The sequence below is a fragment of the Theropithecus gelada genome, chromosome 7b, assembly GCF_003255815.1.
Source record: "Theropithecus gelada isolate Dixy chromosome 7b, Tgel_1.0, whole genome shotgun sequence".
In the NCBI taxonomy this organism is placed as follows: domain Eukaryota; kingdom Metazoa; phylum Chordata; class Mammalia; order Primates; family Cercopithecidae; genus Theropithecus; species Theropithecus gelada.
In genome coordinates, this window is record NC_037675.1 from 29,781,728 (window position 1) to 29,805,454 (window position 23,727).

The following is a 23,727-nucleotide window of genomic DNA, read 5'->3' on the forward strand; positions in this document are numbered from 1 at the left end:
TCAAAATATCTCAAAGAGAGCATGTGTCCAAGCTGAAAAAAAAGGTGATGATTTATTGTTTGCTTTTGCCATGGATTTTATTTGCGGATTAAGAATGTATTAACACAGGGGAAATATAGAATTTTGCTTACCAAACGTTAAAAAGAAATTTGAACTCTTGTGCTAAGGTAAAGGGATATAGATATAGAAGAAAGTTTTCCTGCATGAGTATTTTTTTGGCCACATTAAATAAGTATACTTATTTGTGTTTATAAGTGTTTATTTGGGTGACAGATAAATAGAATTTTAATGACGAACATCATACTTTGAAGTCAAGAGTAAAACTGATTTCTTTTAATTCATAGAAACAAAGTACTGGAGTGGAAGTTCTGCTTGGACCCATGTCCAAATTATATATAATGGATATGATTAGAAGTTTGTTAGGTATACTAGACATGAAGGTGGATATATGGAGAGAGAACTTTGTAAAGGCTTCCTGAAGCCTAGTATGAACATCTCATTTCCCTTGACCTATCCTATCATCCCTCAACTTATCTTCTCAAAAAACACATGACAGTCTGGTGTGGCATATAATACAGTTTTGCATCGAACGGGTTGTAATCTTGTGTTATTTGTTGTCTCCAACTTTGACCGTTAGAATTAGTTTATGTCAGAAATACACTTCAAAACTTTTGAGGATTATTTTCTTTCATATTTATCATTGTTTTTAATAAGACGAAGGTTGTCCTTTGTGAGATTTTGGAACTGAAACTCATCACAACTTAAAGCTTGAAATCCCAAATTAAAGTTTATTTCCAGGTTCAAAGTATTTTACTTGAATTTGTCTGTTGTAAAGTTAACAAAAAATATTAATATGTAAAACACTGAGAAAGTGATGTAATTGAACTAGAGGAGTTAAAGTATTATTTCAAGTATGTTTCTTCAGCCTGTTACAAAACTGGGAACCAAATGAACATAAAGTCTAGAACTAACAAGGTTTAATACAAATATCCTTATGGTATTTGTGGGAAGCCTTCAGGTAGTTTATGTGACTTGCATAAAATCAAAGGCAGAGAGGCAAAAATTTAGTCTCATAGTGTATTGATTTTAATATATATTTAAGTTGGTGCATATTTCACCCAAATACGTGGATAAATTCAATATATTTAGAAGTCTATAGAAGTGTGGTTTCTTAAAAAAGTGTATTTTCTACAACATTGTTGAGGAATTTGCATGCATTGGGAAAATTTTGCTTTTGAGAAATTAATTTTATGAATAGCTAAAGTGGCTGGTTGTGTTTGAGACTAAAAGCCTGTTGGAGAATTAGACTAACAAAGGGTGAAGGTGAAGATCATTAGAGGTTTTAGAACTGGCTGAGATGGGTTGCTGGGGTTGTGTAACTGTGCCTAGAGGGCGGGGTTCCTGTACATTCCTACTTCACCAGATAACCTGCCCCCAACACCACTTCAGCTTCTGCCAGACAGATGGAACTCTCCAGCATGAAAATCTGCACAGCCATTCCAACAAGCAGGGTAGGTGAAACTTGAATTAAAATTTTCCCCTCTTTATTTTTCTACTTAAGGCCAGATCCTGGAGATACGGATAGAATAGAGGTCATCTAGATTCTCTCTTTTGGGCACACACATCTGCATTCTTCCTAAGAACTACCTACCTGTAAGAGTTAAAAGGTGCTAGAGATCTTTCCCAGTTAGTACTTCATGCTAGATTTTCTTTTGTGTGCTTTTTTTTTTTTTTTTTTTGTAAAGGATTTCTTTTCTCTATACCATTCATTCCCCCTTTCTATCCTCCCTTCAGGGCCCTTTCCCCTCAATCACCAGCAGTTAAAATAATCAGCCTCAGATTTTGGCTCCCAAAGGCACCCATTCCCCACCCTAGCGGTCAGTTCTAGGGACCTTATTCTTAGTATGTAGGCCAAGAGGGCTCCAGGCTGGCAAATAGACGATGTATTGTTATGTTTTGTGCCTCTTGTCTCCCTCCAGATTTCTACTGTGTTTTGTTTTTGTTTTTCCCCACCACCTAAGGCTCTGCCTGAGGTTGTCCGAAGGATGCCGAGAAAAAGGATATCAGGACTGGAAGCGCTCTTACAGCAAAGATCCGTAAGTGAAAGTGCTTTTCAGAGGGGAAGGGGTGGGGTAGGGAATACGTGTAACTGACTGCTTTTGACTGAGTTTTAACGCCTGACTTTGGGGTCCTGGCCTTAAGTGTTCATCTTTTCTTAGAAAATGTTAGCAGGCTCACTACCAACAGACGTAGCTGAAAGGATGCACATTTTTTTCCACGTTGACAGAAATCACGGTGAATCCCCAGTTCAAAAGGATGTAGACACGGCAAAAGGAACATGGAGAGAAAACGAGAAAAAATTATACGGAGAAGTGGTAGTGGGAGACTGAAATAGGTCCTAAAGTGTAAATTAATTCATTTCGTGGAAATATGATTTCTGAGTCTTATGGTTGCTACAGGAACTTCCGGGACGCTCTTAACGCTCAAACACAGGGTTATTAGCTATCCCTGTTTCAGTTAAAGCTCTTTTCTCCAGAGCCAAGAACCTGCTTCTCTCTAAAGTTCTTCTTCTTCTTTGGATCGCCCTTCTCTCTCTATTTGTACACTAACATCGCCAACCTTCCCCAGAGCTGGCCCTCCGCCCCCAGCTCCTTGGCCTGGGTCACACCAGGGTCTCAGTCGGATTTAGCCAGGCTGCTCCGGGTCGGGCGAGGCACTGGGTGCGTATGGGAGTCTCCTCTTCTGTCTCTTCGAAAGACTAGGGAAATGAACACCGTTCTGGGCTTGACTTTGTCCCTGCTGGGAATATCTCAGTTCCTGGCTTTGGAAATCTCAGGCAAATAATTGATTCATAATGCACACTTAGGAGACTTCGGTAGTACGCTCGAGAGCCTCTCTGTCCCAGAGTGGCTGAGAGCACGCGCCAGACACAGGTTGGCTCGGCCCGAAGCGAATTTGGGACTCTCGTCGCGGTGTCCTATTAATTAGCCTTCCCGGCGCCTCAGGGACTCCCGGGTGAAGATGGAGAGGTGGCATAATGGCGGGACTTGAAGTCGTTGTGGCAGGGACGCGGCAGCGTTGTTTTCTCGGGTTTTGAACCGGTGTGGAGAAGTAACTTAAGCTGCTGAGTTGGGGCCGCCCTGGCTGCGCGGTGGCCGAGGAGGAGAGGAGCTCTCGGGACGTTGCGGCAGAGATCCCCGCAGAGCGTGAAGCCGGGCGCTGCGCAGGGAGCAGCAACGTGAGGGCGCTCTTGCCCAGGACAAGCAGAGCTGTACGTTTGGTAGCTCATACTGGCTGATGCCAAGAATAGTGACTTCAGAACCTTGGCTGGCGCGCTTCCCTACCTTTTCCCTTTCTTCTTAATCTTCTCTGTGCCACCACCTCCCCCCAACCTTTTTTCGCCTCCCAAAGTTGTTGCCTTTTGTTTACCCGATGCGGTTTCAGATCTCAGCACTTCTCAGCTAGTAGATAAAATTATTTGCTCTGTAATGGACATCTCTTCTCCTCTCCACTTGTTACCCCACTCCCCCTTCGCTTTCTATCCCATTTTGCTTCCCTCTGCCCAAGCCTGTGGTCCAAGGTGGAGGGGTCTCACAGGGAAAGAGGTAGCCTCGGGGTGGGAATTCCAAGAGCACTGAAGGCGGCCAGTTGTTGGCGAAAGGGAGGCCGGGACTCCGGTGGGCAGAGTATCCCGCGAGTGCGGAGATTCTCAGGCGGTAATCTTCAGTCTGGGAAAGGCGATGGGAAGGAAGGGCTACGCAGAACAGAGGTGGTCCACTTCCGACTCCCCCCTCAGCCGCCCTCCCCTGCAAGTAAGACTCAGTTTCTATGATTCAACACCTTCTTCACCAGCTCCTCTATCATACCCTGAGGTAGGCAGACATTCTGAAAGTGTTGTGATCAGAAAAGGCATTTAAAATGATAACAAATAACTCACAAATTATGTTTGTGAGGGTGAGAGGGAAAATAAAATGCCACACGTTTTTTTTCGTGGTCTGTTGCTTAGCACAGGTAATCTTTTTCCGTATCTTCGGTCCTATCTTCCCTATCTTGCAGAAAAGCTGCATAGGAGGAAAGCATGTTGGACATTTACAGATTTGAGATTCGTGTTGGAATGAAAGGGAATATTTAATTAACAAACATATTTGGGTGTTCATTTTCGGCTTAGGTTGAATTTGCCTACTCCGCTGGCACTCTCAGAAACTGGAGTCGTCGTCTTCAACTTTATTCCTCCTCATCTCTTCCTATTGTCTCATTCTTTGAATCAATGCGTTTAAGGTGAAAACATATCTTCCTGCGTAGACGTTTTTGATTCCGTTGATTGAGCACGAAGACTAAAATCTGTAATGGGGTTATGGAGAGTTGTCTCTCAGTTCTTTCATTTTCTCATTGCTCTGAAATTTAATGACCTGATCATTGTTGTTTGAAGTTAAATTATCTGTTAAATTAGCCCTAAATAATAACTGATGATATTTTCCTTTTGGATTCGGTTGCCCTTGAATTCTTGGCCCTGGATGGGAGAGAAGTCTGAGAGAGTGTTTTGTGATACAATATTATAAAGACAATGAAAATCAATATTTGTGTGCCAGTGATATCACATAGGAAAAAAAAAATCCCTTTCAAAGTAGCTGAATTTCATAAAGAAGACATTCTTTTGAAGGCTTGTGCTGGAGAAGCCTGGATTCAAGAATGAATGTAAATAAGCATCTTTGTTGATGAAGAAAAAATATGAACACTGTATTTTCATTACTCTCCAGAATCTAAATATTCAAACTCATCACATACTGGTGCTTGCTAATCTAAGTCAATTCGGCCTTCCAGGGATACATATTCTCAAAAAGAAAATTTAACTTTTAGCAAAATCTAAAACATTGTTTTAGATGTGAATTTCTAGAAATCCAAATTATATTTATTTCTTTAAGTCAGATACTAGTTTGTTTTGCAATCATTATATGAAACAATATTGAAACAACGCAGTTTTTTTTTTCTCCTTGCTTGTTTCATGGTGCTTCCATATGCAAGTATAGGTGTGAGAGCTTCCATAGTGTACTGAGGAAATGACATCTTATTTGTTTCAACAAAAGGCCCAAAGAATATTTAAACCAAAATGTACTACAGTAGTTGAAAAAGATCTTTAAAAATAATAAGCACTATTGTGTGTTTTTCCTATTAAAATGTGCTGAATGAATAATTAGAGGCTGGGATAAAGGTTGAAAAATTCAGAGCAAGAATTAGGTGGTAATTTTATTATTTGATACTTTTATAATTTATATAATTAATGATGTCATTTTAAAGTTTGGCAAAGCTTTTGTAGAAAAAACAGAGTACTCCTCCCATCCCATCAGAAATACACTACAAGGAATAAAGTAGATTCAGGTAGAACTGGCAGAAAGAATTTTTTTTCCAGTAGTAGTATTAATGGAGTTGAAAAATATACTTTTAATTATACATTGCAATCTCTGCTTGCAGGTTAGAAAACTAAAATCGATCATTCCTACATCAATAGTGTTGTCTATTACTACATTGATTTGTGTTTATTTATGCAGAGACTTTCAGTTATTTACTTACATATTTCAGCATCTGCCTCTTGATTATTATCGTGGGTTGCTTTTAATGAAAGAGCTTATATAGGAAGCGAAACACACTTGACAGATCCATTTTAAGTAAACCTGATAGTGAATTATGGCAACCCAAGGAGATTATGAAATTACTTATTCATACTTGCTTTTTAGCAATTAGGAATCTGTTTCTGATTAAAACCTCATGCTGCTTGAAAACTTCCATTCTTTTCTTCATACATTGTATTGATGTGCTTCAATAAAATAGAAAAATAGATGATTTTGTGATGTCAGATATAATAGAATGAAACTGCTAAATGAGCTTTGTTGTCTTTTTCCATTGGCATGATAAAGTTACCCTCATAACAATAAGCTGGCCATTGAGTTTATTAATGCTGTTTACGAAAAATCAAGTAGCAATCATTTGAATATAGACATAATACATGTGTTTTAAAACATCTATTAACTCTGAATTATGCCAGGGGTACTTAGGCTGAATGAGACAATCTGGAGTTCTTGAGTATATAGTATGTGTGTGTGTGTATATATACATATATATACACACACACACACTCATATTTTGTATTATTTAACATTATGTGTGATTATAACTTACAAAGATAGACATCTCTTGAACTAATATCTCACAGGAATGTTACATATCAGAATTCATTTGAACAAATAGGAAAACTAAAGACCCCGTAGTGTGCCTTTTATAAGCACAGAGCAACAGTGGGATATTGAGATGCGTTAATGTCTGTGCCTCTCTTATCACCATTACAAAATATTTAAAGATGACTTTAAAATTGAGAGAAAAAAAGTGACCTAATTTATTGAGGGCTATTTAATGATCATTTTGTAGGACTTTTATTGAAGTTTGGAGGATTAATTCTTCCTTGTTAACAGTTTGTAATACATTTACCAAATACTGTTAACAGCCCTATTCTTCATCTTTTGGGCCAACCAACCACCCCCAGTCTGTGCAAGGAATATAGCAATGTTTTTTTTTTTTAAATATTTATTTATTTATTTTTTATTTATTTATTTATTTATTATTTTTTATTTTTAGAACGATAGGGCCTTGGGAGATGGAAAAGGAATTAATCTTCTCACCCTGGCGAGCTTTCCTGAAACTACTTATCCTTAGCGTCCGCGCTGTGAGAGGTGGAGCTGCTCTCAGTCCGGCGGGTGGCTGCAGACCGAAGGTGGGCGAGTCCTGGGACTTAAAAAGTTTTGCAGAAGGTTGAAAAGAGGAGCAGAGGGAGAGTTTTGAGTTTATTTATTTTATTTTCCTTTTTTTTTTTTTTTTTTTCCTGTCTTGTGCCAAGCCCTCGAAGTTAACGTAGCAACGACGTGGTCCTTGTAGGACCAAGCGTTCTTGGCATTCTGTCCAGACTGAGATTCCAGAGCATCGGATGAACAGGACTTATAGCTAAGGCGTACTCACCCACCCCTCCCTCTGTCTTTTTACGCACGCAGCTACTCGTCCTCACGTGCATAGGGGTAGTGGACAGTGTTGACTTGAATTGCTCTCCCTCGCTCCAAGCCTTTCCTGTGAATGAACCCGAAAACACTCGACAGGTCGTGAATAATCGTTTTAATGAGTGTGCAAAGCGTGCGACGGGGTGCACCGAGCTGTCGGGTTAAACAAACAACTTGTACCCTGACCAAATCCGATTGTTAAAGTGCAAAGTGATGTCAGTACCATTTCCATTGCCTTTCGGAAATCCACAGATCTGACACGCGGGAGTCCAATTTTCCCCATTAAAGAAAAATAACAATATTTTTCGACCGTGTATGTGATCTTCTTTAATATTAATCTGAGCCAAACAAAACCTCATTTGGAAAATCAGAGAATTAGTCGTGTCTCTCTCAAAGAACAAACTGGAAGAAAGGAATAAGGAGGAAGAATCAGAACAAATATAAAATGTCTAAGGGATAATTTCTTCTTGATAGCTCACACATCACTGCTGATCAATGCTGTAAAAATCTTCCTTTTATATATTGCTTTATAGCTCACTAAAGGCGAATGTCAGATCACTTGTATCTAAACAACTGGACTGGTAATGTAGTCTTGTACTAAGACTGAATTTGTAGACCTGTAAGGGCTTTTTCTATCAAGTATTTAACAAAAATATTTGTTGTTTGTGTATTAGCCTGTGAGAGAATAAAGGTGTAAGTCGTTTACACATTTATTCTTTCAAGGAAAAGAGTTTGGAGCAAAGTAATGGAAAAGGAACCCTAGTTGGCTATTATCTAAAATCATAACAAAAAAATACAAATGAGATTTTCACTGATTATGCCCTCCCTCTTTTTTTGCAAAACTGCACTGGAAAATATTTTCTTTCTCATTCAGTAAGACCTATTTGAAATCAGTCGCGTGTTCTCCCTTCCTTATTGATTCTTTTATCTTCTTTAATAATTCCAAACATTAAATATCACATGAAGACTAAGAAAAAACTTTAAAAGATTTTTATAAAATCTTTCACACATTCCCTCTAAAAAATCTGTGGAAAGAAATGTGTCACATATTTCCCCTACCAGCATTTTTTATATATTCATAATTCAAACAAAATGGCCATGATGCTTGGAAATCAGTATTCTAGTGCCACAGATCTAGCTTCTTCAACTCAGTAACAACATAGGGAGACCAAAGCTTATATTTTTATTGGATTAAGCATTACATAATACATATTTTCTATACGAAAGACAGAAAATATGTGATTCCCTGCAATCTGCAAGGTTATTTGTTCTCTTTTAATTGTAATCCATTTGAAGAAATGAAATTTTAGGGATATAGTACACTTGAATGTGGAAGCTCAGGATTTACTCACTTAACTCCTATTGGCCATAATGTGATCTACATATCTGTGTCTGTCTGTTGGGACCATCTATTTCACATACAAATATGTCTACATACAACTGATAGCAATTAAGAGAGTTAATTCAACTAAAATATACAGCTGAGGTATTTGATAGAGTAAGCAATTTTTTAATGTAAGTCATTGTAGTTATGTTATTGTGGTTGCTAGTTTTTATACATCTGTCAATTTAGCACCAATTGGATAAAATGGAAGAGTTTGAAATTCAATTTCCATCATCAAAACTTGGAAAAGACAACCAGGGTTTTAGGACAGTGTTTTTGTTTATTTTAACTGTTCTCTAGTAAATGTCTGTATCAAATGATCAATTCAGAATATCCTTTATTTTCTAGGAAATTTAACAGAAAAATTAGTATTAAATCCTAGGAGCTTACAATTTTTAATTGTTTTACGTATTTTTGGATAGGCAACAGACTGTGCAGTTTTTACCTAAACAGATTTCTTCTCTGTGGGCTGGAGTTGAGGAATTTTACGAGTCACTCAAAGGCCTGCATCCACTTCTGCTTTAGATACACAAACAGCAAAGCTAGAGGGTATGTCTGTTTTTGTGTGTATGTATGTAGTTAAAGAACTATACTATCAAAACATTAATTATATTTGAAAGAGAACAGAGCATGTTGTGAAGAAAATTGCATTATTGAATTTGTATTCCACAGAATGTCTGAGAGGGCTGAAATTGTATACCTGTCTTATATGATGCACCCTCTTCAGAGAGGTGCCTAACAAGAGCAAAGAGATAAAAGAGTCAAACTTGGAGGGGAGTGATCTTAAATGTTTGGTTGGTCCTGAGCAGAGGGAATCCACATGAAAATGCAAATCACATGAAGAACATACATGGGATCTTTGTTCCCTGTCAACAAAAACAAATAGAATTTTTTTTCCTCTACCAAGCAAATACAGAATAATCTTAGCTGAATTTGGGGGAGGGGGAGTGATTGAATGACTAAGAAAATTTCAGTTATTTTTTTTTATCCCCAAGTCCTATTTATTTCACAGCTGCCAAATTTTATGTCCAAAACTTAGGTTCTCTTCCTCCCAAATCCTACATTAGTATGAATCATCCCTGATCATTTTTAGTTTTTGGCTTAATTACTAGTTTTCAGCTTTAAATTACCAATAAACTAATTAATCTGACTAATCTTTCTAAACTTCTGTTGAATAGTATAATAGCTGCAACAACAACAAAAATAAATAACAAAAATTACAATAATGACAAAAATAAACTTAATAATAATAATGCAAATAATAGCAGAAACAATTTTAAAATAATTTATCTGGCTGACAGGATGAAGATGTAATCCATTTCTATCTGAAATTTGTGGTTCACAGCTGCAGTCAGGCATTTCTCCGATTTCTTGTTTCACTGGTTAAATGGATGATCTATTCCAACCCAAGTTTCCTAATAGAGACTCCCTTGGTCTAATATGGTAGGTCTTTTTAATGGCACTGAGAATTTTTGTATCCACTCCCCTTTATTGCTATGGACATGCTGCCCTGCAGATGACATTCCCAAATAAACCAACCTTGGCCGGGGGGTGGGGGCGGGGGCGGGAAACTGGGTGCGGAGGCAGACGTGTGAAGGGATTCTTGGGTAAAAGGACCAGGTGCCTTCTGGCTGGAGCCCTGCTGGTGAGTGGGCAAGCTGTCCTATTTGGGAAGCAAGTTTACAAAGCTGAGGAGTTTGAGAAGGGCTGAGTCACTGAGGTTCCTATGAGTCCAAAGGGATCACTGGCCCTAAGGAAGCCAGCCCATAGGGCAAGACATAAGAAGTAGGAATTAGACCCCCCAGGATGAACTCTTGATTCCTTTAGGGATAGAGAGACATAAAGAGGATAATGAAGTGAAGGGAGTATACCTGCAGGGAAGAGAGCAGGTTAAAGATGTTCGTAACTGGTGGTGGTCTGGCAAGTAAAGCTCAGCCCATTTCTTCAGAAGAAGGGAAAAATGCTTTTGTGAGCTGTAAACTTGCCAAGGTTTATTGCTTAGGTGAAAGAAGAGCCACCAGTTCCTAGGACTAGGCTTGAAAGTGTCTGCGAGTCTGTGTCTGCAGTAATCCAACTCTCCTCTCAGCCCCATGTTCTTCCCATCTCATGAACCCCCAGGCACCATTAGCCCCCCAAAAAGAAAATGAATGAAATTAAAAAACGGATTGGGAGGGAATTAGACTCAATATTTATCAGGAAGATACTGAGGTGAAAGCAGGTTGTTTTATAACTTCCTTCTTTTGTGAGGGGGGAAGGAAAGCTGGTTAGGAGAAGAAGGGTGATTATGGAAGAGAACAGAGACTGAGACAGAAATTCTTTGGCAGTCCAGCAGCTATGGCCAAATGGAGAAGGATCTTAGCTGTAGAAGGACAATTTTAGATCAAGGAAGAGTAACCGTTGAACATATTTTCTTTGTTCTGTTTTCTTGAAAAGTAATATAGCCTAGTAATGTATGTAAAAGCAAGATCTGTACACCTTAAAAATTACAAAGAGAAAGGCATAAATATTAATAGCAAGTTTTATCCTTTAGAAAATATTAATGAAGATATTGTCTTCAAAATCATATACACACTATCCCAAAACCAAGCAGTAGTTGAAGGAAGAAAGGGAGGGATAGAAAAAAAAAAAAAAGGAAAAAAAAAGAATGCAACTTCCCTGCTGTAGTACCATGCATCTGTCTCTTCACCTTTCACGGCAGGGAGGCTGAACAATCCTAGTTCATTTCATTTCTTCCTAGTCTTTTCATTGTAAAAAGTATGAAAAAAATTCCAGTTCATGAGAATATTATTTCACTAAAGATCAGCAAAGAATAAGGAGCTTTCATTTCTGATGATAAATTCTCTGAGGTGATGTTCAGGCTTATCTCGCCTAAGCCTGCAATGGGAGAAATACAGCTCTGGCTGTAACTATATATCAATCTATTCTTCAGTGAGACCCCCAGTCTTCTCACTGCACTAATCATAACTACTAAATTCACTCCAACTCTTCTGGAAGTACAGTTCTGCAACCTGAAATCAAACAGGAGCTTTCCATATAAAATGAAATTCTAATTAAAATAATATTTTAAGAAAAATACTCTGTTATTATGATAGTTTCTTATTTGTCTGAATTGTTCCTGTGGTTAAGAAACAATCATATGTTTCAATAAGAAAATTAAAAGAAATCAGCACTGCCAGTAAATGTGGCCTTCAATCCTGTTACATGTACTCCCAACTGGCTTTTGAGAATTTATTTTCCAACATTTTGGTTTTAATGGTATATAACTGAGAACCTCCAACTCAACAGAAAAATGCACAACTAAAATAAATTGTGTAATGCTTTTGTCATGACAGAAAGAAACAATAAAAGCAGTTATTTCAAAGTAGTAAGTCATGCAGACACTATTACACATGCAGTTTATGCACCCATTTAACAAAATTAATATGCTTCTACATCCCAATATCTTAATGGCTGTTTAGGTAACCAGATACTTAAACCATATATTTAAATGCTTATGCACCTATATTACATATACCATGCTGCATATGGTTCAAATATGTATGTTTTTTACAGAAACTGAAAAGCTGGAACAAATATTAGTATTTCTAAGTTTTTGACTATCATAATTGGGGTTTATATGTGATCTACAAACACTGAAGGAAAGCCAGAACCACTACATTTTGCTTAGATTACATTATGAATCAAATAAAGGGTTCTTTCTGTCTTGGGGTGTGCAAGAGTGAGGAATGTAGGGGTTGATGGAATTAAGATATCTATTTTTTTCAGTAAGTCAATATGTAGTAATTTTATTCTTTTAACATTCTACTACTAAGTAAAATAAACAAATACAGTTTCAAAAGCAGGAGCCGTAAGCCCAAGTCAAGAGATGATATTTCAGAAAAGATATTCAAATGAAGCTCAATAACATTTTTTCCAACAAAGAAAATTTCAAGGCAGATACAGCCAGATCTGTTACACAAGTGGCAAAGCAAAATATTTTAGTAATGGGCTGTAGGGAGATTTAATGGACTGACACTCTGAATATTTAAGAAGAGGAATATTCCTTTGAAGAGGATTCTATGATTGTCTATCAAGCTCCTCAAAAGGAGTGAGGGAAGGAAAGGTTTGGAGGGTGGATTATGTCCAAGCATCTCAGCTATTTCTAGTGGTGAAAAGATGACCTGGCTAGAATAGGAAAGGTTTTGATGATATGAGTGGATCTGCAAGAGTCTATTGGCCCTATCATGTTTATTCTCTTTTAGGTACACATTTCAAAAACATATCCTTCCCAACAGGCTCTCGTTTGCAGTCGCGACTTCACAGACAACCAGCTTGCATTCAAGTGTGGTCCAATGCATCAGCCTAGTTTTAAAAGGAAAACAATGGACAGGAAAAATAAAGTTACAGTCTTATCAATGAAATTCTTATTCTCAGTCAGAGAATAGGGAAAAGGGAGGCTCCCAAACAGGGTGATGGGAAGGGAGTAATAACTCTTTAGGTGAGTTTTGGGAAAATGCTAAGTAAAATGCTGTTCAGAAATTGGGATTAATCGAGCAGTTTAAATACAAATCTGCCGGAAATTGGAAATCGTGCTCTGTGCGAATGAAAATGAAAGACTTTATGCATATTCTAATTTTCTCTCTTTGGCTGCTATTTTGGAGGAAGAGACTTCTTTTGCTGATGGTGGGACTTTTTTGTTCTGCACAGGAAATGTGTAAATGAACACAAATGTTTTTTCTTTTGCCTTTCCATTCCTCTCTTCCATTCTCCCCTCCCCCTTTCAACAATCAGAAGTTGTTAGGGTGCGCAGTTCTGCCGCCACGGATCCCAGTGTTATTTCCCATACCCAGGATGTTAGAGGGCAGGCAGTGTAGGCAGGACAGGACAGTTAGGGCTCCTTTGGAAATCAGAACTTTGGAAATCAATGCAGAGTTTCTATTATATTTTTCGACATTCAGAGAGCTAGAGGATGAGAAAGACTCTTAGTTGAATATGATGAAAAATCATCTAGATGAAAAATCGTCTAGAAAGCCATTTCCTCTCAAACCGAATTCTCAGTGACAACTAGGTGGAAGAGAGCTTAAAAGTGATGGTATAAACCAAGCTGTGAAGACCTATTGAAGATCAGTCCCCTGTCCAAACACTTTTCCTCCTACTCCTTTGGGAACATACAGGGATGGTGCATTTTAATTACATTAAGACCTGCAAGAAACTCTAGTTTTATTCTGATGTAAATCAGTCACCTAATGCTGAGAAGGACTAAAGTGGCTCAAATGGTCGTTTTGTGTTTTGTAGAATACATAGGGGACTCTTGAAATGTGTGGGATGAAGGTAGGGGCGGGAGCGACTCTGTGGTAGAGAATGGAGAAAAAGATTGAGAGAGGTAAAGAGAAGTGCATTTGCAAGGCAAGCTGACAATTTCTCAATTAATTTGGGGCAGAGACAGAGAGACTCCGAGTTTCTAGCTTCTTTTCTATACCCCAGATAAAAAACTGAAGACAGCCTTATTCTGAACAACTCAATTTGAAAAGAGCCCCCCTGCGTACGTCCCCGCACCCCTTTCGCCCCAGCGGCCTCTCACAAAGCGCCACCCGCGCCTCGGGCGTCCGCAGAGGCCGGAGCCAGTTCTCGGCCCTGATCGCCGCCAGTCGCCCCGGCTTCGGGGAAGTAGGGAGGAGAGAATAAAGCGCCCCTCTTTCAATAAACGCCACTGCCAACCACTCCAACAGCCACATTTTCGGTGCCTCCGCCGGAGCTCCGGTGCCCCCGAATGACCGCTTTCTGCGATCGCGTCCGCCCGGACCCCGTCCCTCTTTCCCCTAGTCTTCAGGGAGGGGGCGCCGCTCCGCATTTAGCCGGGCAGTTCAGCACTCCCGGCCCCACCCGCGTGGCTCCAGGCCCAGGGGTCCCTTCCCTTCCCCGTCCGGTTTGGGGGACGCCAATTCGTCTAAGAAAACCCTGCGAGAAGAGCGCGGACCCTTCACTACAAACCTCACGTCAGGGTTACAGCCACATTTAGGAACCTCTTCGGAAAAGCTGAGAAATTCCTATTTTGCAAAAAGCCTTCTGTACTGTGATGGGGCTTTGTGGTGGGAGGAATCTCTGAGAGGCCTCGTGCGACCTAGGTTTAGCGTCACGCCCTGTCCAGGGACACTCTCCCGCGCACGGGAGAACCTGCACTTCCGGTCTCCAACCCTCGCGGGCCGTGACTCTTCCCCTCCCCCGCGCCGGGCCCTGCATTTCCGGCCCCCTTGCTCTCCTGCACTTCCGCCCAATCACATGGATGATGGATAGCGTTGGGAAGTGTTTTCACTATCTTCCAGGTGGCTGCTGGGATCCTAAACTTGTTTCTTTAATTTCTCTTTAAAATTTGAACGTCCTTTAGTTTTTTTCACTTCCATAGATTTGAGGGTCGAGAAAGCTAGAGGTGGAGAGAAAAGGCTCATTGAAGACAAATCTTTTTTGGCTTTTCAGATCACTTTCCCCTTTCTGAATTCCTTGTACAAATTCATACCAGCAGCTGAGATTTAGGCCTCCAGGTCCTAGGCCAGTGTCTGCACTTAGTAGGCATGCAATACATGTTGAAAGAATTACTGGATAAATGATATTCTGTCTTTAGGCATATTGTGCCTAGGGTTAACGGGTATCCTCAAATCAGTTGACTTCTGTGTTTGGCTGAATTCAGTTGAAAAGTTAATAAATACATGGTTTTTACAGGCACTTAAGTGTTATTTATTTAGGGACTCCCCCAAACAGGTGTGGGGCAAATCACCAAAAATTGTTGAAAAAACTATGTAGAGTTTTGTTTGCTTGTTGTTTGTTTGTTTTTTCTGAAACAGGGTCTTGCCCTGTTACCCAGACTGGAATGCAATGGCACGATCTCACTTCATTGCAACCTCTGCCTACCTAGCTCAAGCAATTCTCCTGCCTCAACCTCCCAAGTAGCTGGGATTACAGGCGCCTGCCACCACGCCCAGCTAATTATTTGTCAGAGGGGTTCTCACTATGTTGCCTAGGCTGGTTTGGAATTCCTGACCTCAGGTGATATGCCTGCCTGAACCTCCCAAAGTGTTGGGATTACGGGCCTGAGCCAACACACCTGTGCTGAAAATATTTTCTTGAACTTCTTTATACATACGAGGTAAAATGCTGTGATTCTCAGGTTTTTGGGTTTTACCAACTCTCACCCACGCTGGAGTGCAGTGGTGCCATCTTGGCATACTGCAACCTCTGCCTCACAGGTTCAAGCCATTCTCCTGCCTCAGCCTCCTGAGTAGCTGGGCTTATATGTGTGCACCACCATGCCCAGATGATTTTTGTATTTTTAGTAAAAACTGGCTTTTGCCATTTTGGCTGGGCTGGTTTTGAACTCCTGACCTCAAGTGACTCTCCCACCTCAGCCTCCCAAAGTGCTGGGATTAAAGGCATAAGCCACTGTGCCCAGCATTTTGCTTTCTTTTAAAACAGCTTTATTTGATAAGAGGTCAAGACCTTATGAAATGAATTTAAATTCTCGTAGTGAATTTGAGGCAGAAACTAAGACTCCTCTTTTGTTTTTCCTGCTGCTATATTATAGTTTAATTCACTTCCGTGTTGTGTCTTCTGCCTCATTCGGCAGTTCTTGTTCTCTATAATAACTTTTGTTTTTAAATGCCAAAAGAATTTTTTGTAACCAGTTAAGAGTTGTGAAGTTGTGAGACTGAATTCAATCGCTCATCATGTATTAAATGCATATCTACTGAGCACCGGTTGTGTAATCCACAGTCTGTTCCCTAGAGCATTTAATGACCCATGTTCGTTGACTGTGAAATACTGAAAATATATAACCAGTGAGCTAGTAATCGTGACAGTAATTTGAAATGTTATAGTTGCAAGTCAATATAAAGCATATTTATTAGCATCATTATTAAGAGGTGTCAGAGGGATACAAATAAGACCTGCTCCTACCCTCTGGGAACTTACAATCTGGTTGGGCAAAATAATGAAATGTAAATTGATAGAAACAGCTACTAAACCATATTCGGTGTCTGGCATATTGAAGGCATTCAGTAAATAATTACCTCACAATAATTGCAGTCCTGTCATTCTTAGAATAGAGTATGATATTGATAAGAAGTAAAGGAAGGAATAATTATTAAAACTTTAGGAAATGAATTTGTCCTGTACATGTCACACATGGAGATTGGAATATGCAAGTTGAGTGTGTATAAGAAGAGTAAAGGGGGCATAAGTAAAGATGAGAAAGATGTTTGATGAGATGGAGTTTGGTGGTAAATTGAAGGAAAACTTAAAGACCATTCAGAGGAGTTTCTATTTGATAGTAGAGGTAATAAAGACCCATGGTGGCCCTATGAGCAGAGGATGACATTACTAAAATTGAGTTTTATTTTAAAAATGATTATAGGTTGGGCGCACTGGCTCATGCCTGTAATCCCAGCAGTTTGGGAGGCAGAGGTGGGCGGATCACCTGAAGTCAGGAGTCCAAGACTAGCCTGGCCAACATGGCGAAACCCTGTCTCTACTTAAAATACAAAAATTAGCTGGGCATGGTGGCTTGTGTCTGTAATCCCAGTTACCCAGAAGGCTGAGGCAGGAGAATTGCTGGAACCTGGGAGGCAGAGGCTACAGCGAGCCGAGATCGCGCCACTGCCCTCTAGCCTGGGCGACAGAGCAAAACTTTGTCTCAATAACATACATACATACATACATACATATGTATACACATACATATTCTAGCCAGCTACTGAATATAGGGAAAACTGCAGGAGAAAAGATTTTGGTGCAGTTCTGGAATGCAGTACTGTTAGAGAATGGCTATAGTCAGAGCTATCATTACGTCCCTTCTCAATTTTTATACAATTGATTGCATTGAAATGATGAAATCAGGAATGAATTTTGCATAGAACAAAAGCCAGAGTACCACTGGAATCAGTACTACCCCCTTATTTTTCATTATTGATAGTGATAGGGGATGTTAGACATTGAGAGAAGGCAACTAACCCCAAAATATCTTCATCATCAGTTAAGCTCTAGATTTTTTTTTTTTTTTTCCATTTAGCATATCTACCCTTTATGCAATTGCAGTCGTTCTCAACTGGGGTGATTTTTGTCCCTTCCCTCCCCTGGGAGACTTTTCACAATGTCTGAGACATTTTTTAGTTACAGCACCTCTGGGGCCACTACTGACATCTGGTAGATAGAGGACCAGTGTATTGCTGAACATGTTAAATTCACAGGACGGACCCCCACAACCACAAACTACTATGCCCAAAATGTCAGCTGTTCTGAGCTTGGAAAACCCTCAGTCATGGGAATGAAGCATGAGCTCCAACTCTGGAGAGCTGCACAGTGAGTCCCAGGTCTTAACTTCTATCATGGCAACAATTTCAATCTAAGAAATGTTTTGCTTAGTGAGACAAACATAACTCTGAATATGCCAGTAACTTTGCCTACCCTTGAGGCCTTAGAAACAAGAAAATCAGAAGGGTACCTGCTTGGATTTTCTACTTTTTATAAAATAAAGTTAGAAATCTTCTTAAGGATTTGTCTTCATCTAAATGTTATTTATTAAACTAATAAAATGTGCCTTTGGAGTTGCTTAGCAACTTATGGAAAGCTTGCTTTTTAGAAGTTCATTTGTTTGTTTAAAACCTGGATAGGTTGTATATTATTAGCTACATTACATAAATCAACAAAGAAATGTACACTGAAAATGGAATAAGATGTTTCAACACATTTTCTTCTCTCCTGTCTGGCAATTAAAACACTCTAATTGTCTGGTAGAATTGCATCAAGTATTCGACAAACATTATTTATGTATGAAACTTCAACATAATATTGAGTATGTAAGAGAACCAAAGGGGAAAAATTAAGCAGATTTGTCATAAAGTATGTGTTTATCTTAACCTTTCTTCTTCAAAAATCTTATCTACTAAGTACTTTTATCAGACACTAATTATATGCTGTCTGAATAGAATTTCTCCAACACCCTTCAGTGCCTGCACCCTTTAATCATATCTCATTACATCTACCTAATCCATATCTTTTTCGCATTGCCAGGGCTCATTAACAGTTTTAAAAGCCAATCTTGGACATTATCACTCCTTGTAATCGAAATGAAAATAATGCCAATAATGTTGTATTTCTAAAATAAAATTGATTATTTAATTTTGTTCGAAAGCCATTTCTTCTTTAAATATTTATGAGAAATTAGCTTTCAAACATGCATTAAGCTAGCAGGACTGGTAAGATGTATCTGAAAACCCTAAAGCACCTTTTCAAATAAGTTATTTTTATAAGCTGTTTTAACAGTGGATCATCAGTCACTTTGAAGGGAAGTGATCCTTGATTAACAGTTGGCTGATATTGTGTTTCCACAGATGTGTGGCAGCAATACAGCTGCTATGCATGAAACAGTACAGGTAATTCACAAGATAAATGCATTTCTTTTTCTGATTGAAAAAGATGAAATGCTTCTTCATCTTTATATATTACCCCCATTTAATAGTTATTGACAAGACAAACCAAATGTTTCACTGAAATAATGAACTATAGGCACTGTGTTTCCCATAAATTTAAAGAAATCATTGTCAATTTGGCTAGTACTTTATTCCTTTTGATTTCCTGTTTTTAGAAAATAAAACCCTTACAAATCTGCAGTTACATGACTAAAGTAGAGCATCATGGTAATGACTTTTTAGGACTTGAAAGTCAAATCTTGTCTCTCAGAATGTAATTACATAGGACTAACAAGTTATTCTCTAAAATGGAAGCTTCCTCCACCATTATAATCGAGCTTGAGATTCTTTCTTGAAAGTAATCAGGAAAAGTTTAATGGCCTATTATTTATTTATTTATTTATTTATCATGCACATACTATTAAGTTACAGAGTTCAAAACAAACACTAACCAAAAGTCATTGTCCAAAAGTACAGTTTTTTGAGGTGGTGTGCACTTGCGATCCCAGCTACTCCAGAGGCTGAGGTAAGAGGATCACTTGAGCCCTGGAAGTCAAGGCTGCAATGAGCTATGATTGTGCCACTCCACTCCAGCCTAGGCAACAGAGAGAGAGATCCTGTCTCTAAAAAAAAAAGTACAGTTTTTAGACAAGTATCCCAAGCTATTGTCCATTAGTAGTGGAGACATGATAAAGTTTTCATTCTTCTTTGAGTTATTTTCCCACTCATTAGTTTTGCCAGATAGCAATGACCTCTTGAATATTTTATCAGCTGTTTCTTCTAGTTTTTCTTTGGAGTATATATATTTTTTCTTTTAGAATTTTGTGTTTCTTCTGATTTCTCTCCATTAATATGGTTCATCTTGTTGCTGACTACAGAAACTTTTAAAGCAGAATCAAATGAAACCATATAGTTGCTGAGTTTGGTTTGTAGTGTCATATCTTTTATAGTTGTACAGTTGCTAATAGTCAAATACAGTAATACAATTAGATATGTAGGATCTGTAAGATTGTTTTTTTCCCAAAACTCACTTAGAATTTTCTCTTTTAAATTCCTTTTATTTTTATTTATGTATTCATTTATTTATTTGAGATGGAATCTCGCTCTGTCACCCAGGCTGGTGTGCAGTGGTGCACTCGTGACTCACTGCAACCTCCACCTCCTGGGCTTAAGCGATGCTCTTGCCTCAGCCTCCCAAGTAGCTGCGATTACAGGCATCTGCCATCAGGCCTGGCGCGCGCGCGCGCGTGTGTGTGTGTGTGTGTGTGTGTGTGTATTTTTGTAGAGATGGGGTTTCACCATGTTGGCCAGGCTGGTCTCAAACTCCTGACCTCAGGTGATCCGCCCACCTCAGCCTCCCAAAGTACTGTGAGCCACTGCACCTGGCCCCGTTTATTTATTTAATCATTTTTTGTAGGATAACATTGCACATACTCAGTTATGCACAAGTTGTTCACCTTTCTTTGCTTTACTGAAATAGCTTGAGTATTCAAACCTTACCAAATTTTTATGGTGACATGATAGACAAGACTTATTTAAATGGAATTTCCTTCATTTTATTATCAATTAAATTAACTCCATAATAAAAAAAATAAAACGGTGAACTTAACAACATAGCAAATCACCATAACAATTTTAAAATTACAAATATGGTATTAATATACTTTAAAATTGTTTTTGCTTTGGTAACCTGGTTTTTGTCTTTATTTCTCTTATTAAGAAATTTTGACTTTTCTATACTGATAATCTTTTTCCTTGTCCTTTTCATGTTGTTATTTTCAGAGGTTTTTCATTAGTCAATACAGTGAAGGCTGGCATGATCATCAGCTTCCCATCGAATAATATCTACCCATCAGTGTGCTGTTAACAATCAGAGATATTCAAGCATGAGTTCTCCAACTCAAAGAAAAGTAGCTGGATCCAGGAAGAAAGGCATTTGGGGAGGAACAACGTTCTTTACAGTGCTCAGGATGTGTCTCCAGAGAAAGTTACTTCAGCACTAAACAAACAAACAAACAACAATTAACAACTTTCCTCTACAGTATCTTCCAGGCTCTAAACTATTAGACAGGCTCCTAACTTTATCCAGATTTCTCCCATGTCTGAATTCTTGGTCATCTTCCTTGCCTCTGGCTCCACAGGTAAAGAAGAAATAATAATAAAGGAACACAAATCATATGTTTCTGTTGGGCTGACTTACTCCACTTTTGAAGCACCCAGTGGATTAATTAGTCTTATTATTGCATTTACTGTCATCTACACACTTGTTTGTGAGAAGGCACTCCTCTTGGCATTTGCCTAGTTGGAAAAAGGAACACTGAGACTGTAGCCACTGGATAATGCTCTTGAAGTTCATGGCACCGTGGCAGCATAAAGCTTGAAGAGACCTAGCTTTTTTATTGATGGAGTGCAACTGATATAGCATTACATTTCTCTGACACTGTATAATAGCTTTTAGTTATTATGAACTACTTGCTTCCAGTGCAGCAGTTCTTGCCTACCATACCAGTTCCGCACCATTATAAAGAAACATTGTACCTCTTATAGGAAGAATTTGGAGAGTTTTAGTATGGTAATCAAGATGTGTATTGTAATAATTAACTGAATTCTGTGAACACACTGTTTCTACCTTAAGTGAAAGAAAAAGAGAACAGCTGCAATTATTTATCTTCACTCATTTCTCATAGATAGCCAGGATCTTTCAGTGAACATTCTCTTGTCCTGAAATTATTTTCAGTTCTTGTTGGTTCTTATAGATTATAGTGAGAAAGCCACCAGCAAGAAATTTGAAATAAAGAACACAAAATGAGATTGCCCTTTGATTGTTAAAATTGCAGATCAGCACAAACTAAATTAGCAAAATATGCGCAAAGTTATCTTAACAGATTAATTCCTATCCAGCAGACTTTGACTAAAACTAATAGAAGGTATTACATATTTACAGAAAAAAATTTTAGCCATGAAATCTATTAAGGGAAAGCCAGGAACAGCATAAGAATACCCTCTTCAAATATGGTTCAGAGACAAGGGTGGGGACTTTATTCCACTGGACTTCAGTCCCAGTGATAAGGCCACTATTATTGTGAATTAATATCAGGCTAATTAAACTTGATGTTATTAAATGTTCTGTCCATAAAAATATTTTCATTCTGAATTCACGTTTTTCAAACAACATTCTGCATCATTATTTAGCTGTCAAAGTAGCTGTGTTCTTAGAAAATACATCAATCAGGGCTGGGTACAGTGGCTCATACCTGTAATCCTAGTGCTTTGGGAGACCAAGACAGGAGGATCACATGAGGCCAGGAGTTTGAGACCAACTAAGTCAATATGGCAGGACCCTGTCTCTACCCCACCCTGCCCCCCAAAATTTAGCCAGGCATGGTAACACGTGCCTGTAGTCCTAGCTACTTGGGAGGCTGAGGTGGGAGGATTGCTTGAGCCCAAGAGTTCAAGGTAGCGGTGACTGATCGCACTACTGCACTCTGGCTCATGCAAGATAGGAAGACCCTGTCTCGGAAAAGAAAAGATGAAAAGAAAATAAACTAATAACACAAATTTCAAATATACTATTTATAATGGTAGAAACATTTTAGTGAGCAATGATCCTGGCCTTTAGTGAGGTTTTTCTCATAACAGTTAATTTGTCATGAGTGAATAATTTCTGAGTAAAACATTATAATTTCATTTTTTCTTTCTTTCTTTCTTTTATTATTATTATTATTATTTGAAACAGAATTTTGTTTTGCTGTCCAGGCTGGAGTGCAGTGGCACCATCATGGCTCACTGCAACCTCCACCTCCCGGGTTCAAGTGATCCTCCAGCCTCAGCCTCTTGAGTAGCTGGGACTACAGGCATACTCCACCACAGTTGGCTAATTTTTGTATTTTTTGTTGAGAAGGGGTTGCGCCATGTTGTCCAGGCTTGTCTTGAACTCCTGGGCTCAAACAATCAGCCTGCTTCGGCTTCCCAAAGTGCTAGAACTACAGGCATGAACCATGGAGCCCAACCTGTGATTTCTTTGCTGTGTATCCACCTTTAATACAAGGATAATTTTTTGGCATGTTGATAAAAATCAGGGTGTAAAGTATCCAGTAGGAGGGGAAAAGCCAGGATTATAATACATTTGTCAACTTCAGGTTTTCTTGCTAGCCTTCTCTGTGATATACAAAGTGCATATACAACTATATGGGCAGGAGAATCATTGAAGTAAGTTACCATTGTTCAAACAATAATTTGTTGGAACCAAATATCACCCACAATGCAATGTGGCCATAATAAAAGAATGGCCATAGAGGCAAAAAACTTCTTTTGAATCCTGGATTCACCATTTATTTGATGTGAGATCACCTTTACTTTTATACCATCAATTTCCTCAGTGTAAAGAGTATACTATTAAAATTCCCTCGTAGGGTCACTTCAAAATTAAAATAAATAATTCACATAAATGCTTAGCACTGTGCGCAGAGTATGGACATGAATGTTAAATAATGCCTTAACGTTTATCCCTAAGAGTAACCATATTATTATCATAATAAGATGATGTTGATTCAGGATATGATTTGGGGAACAAAATGTTGACAGGGACAAATTGCAGAATACTCAAGATCATATAGTTTCTAGAAATTACTTCTACTGTAATATTTAGATAAAGTATGGTCCCACCTTTGCCATCCTCTGAAGTATCTGATCTTATATTTATTCTATATAATTCTTTATCATTTATAATATTTGAGGAATAAATTAATGAATGAATAATCTTCTAAACTCTCCCAAATCTCTCTCAATGGCTTAATACTATCAAGATTTATTACTCCCTCATGTCACATTCCAGTGCAAGCTGGGGTGAAGAGTGGGGTGAATCTGT

The 23,727-nt window shown here is 38.6% G+C and overlaps 2 long non-coding RNA genes across 3 annotated transcripts; one reads left to right on the forward strand and one right to left on the reverse strand.

Annotated features, from left to right (window-relative positions):
• The first annotated feature begins 1,359 nt into the window (after positions 1–1,359).
• On the forward strand, positions 1,360–21,010 carry LOC112629243. Of its 2 annotated transcripts, XR_003120553.1 has the most exons (4): positions 1,360–1,511; positions 2,022–2,096; positions 6,628–6,763; positions 6,887–7,341. It is a non-coding gene; the product is annotated as an uncharacterized LOC112629243 (long non-coding RNA). The 2 variants fall into 2 exon arrangements; XR_003120554.1 differs by lacking the exons at positions 6,628–6,763; positions 6,887–7,341 and adding an exon at positions 20,643–21,010.
• Positions 12,278–14,572, reverse strand: LOC112629244. Its single transcript, XR_003120555.1, has 2 exons — positions 14,395–14,572; positions 12,278–13,752 (listed from the first exon to the last, which is right to left on the reverse strand). It is a non-coding gene; the product is annotated as an uncharacterized LOC112629244 (long non-coding RNA).
• Positions 21,011–23,727: the final 2,717 nt, after the last annotated feature.